This window comes from Octopus bimaculoides, chromosome 5 (assembly GCF_001194135.2).
Source record: "Octopus bimaculoides isolate UCB-OBI-ISO-001 chromosome 5, ASM119413v2, whole genome shotgun sequence".
In the NCBI taxonomy this organism is placed as follows: domain Eukaryota; kingdom Metazoa; phylum Mollusca; class Cephalopoda; order Octopoda; family Octopodidae; genus Octopus; species Octopus bimaculoides.
Window position 1 is genome coordinate 126,947,365 of NC_068985.1, and position 341 is coordinate 126,947,705.

Genomic DNA, 341 nt, shown 5'->3' on the forward strand with positions numbered 1-341 from the left:
TATAGATTTTTTTTTTTTTTTTTGGAAGCAGTGCATATTGACATTTATCATTCCTAAAAACATTCAATACTTGTTGCACCTGATTTCATTAAAAACTAGTAAAAGCTAAAACTGCTGAAATTTTTATTATTCCATAGCTGTTTGTCTATTCCTACATTAAATCTGAATTTTTTTTTAACCTAAAACTATTTTGTAGAAAAGCTGAATATGTTTCCATGTATATAATTTATTATTTATGATTTTTATACAATAATTTTATACACATATCTACACTTTGTTTAAAAGAAAATCCTTCATGAATACAAGCTAAGCTGAAGTTTAAAATTCAATTTAATTTATTC

The 341-nt window shown here is 22.6% G+C and overlaps 1 protein-coding gene across 1 annotated transcript in view; it reads left to right on the top strand.

The window, feature by feature from the left end:
* LOC106878809 (isocitrate dehydrogenase [NADP] cytoplasmic) overlaps positions 1 to 341 on the top strand; it is a 33,976-nt gene that overhangs the window by 24,098 nt on the left and 9,537 nt on the right. The window lies entirely within an intron of this gene.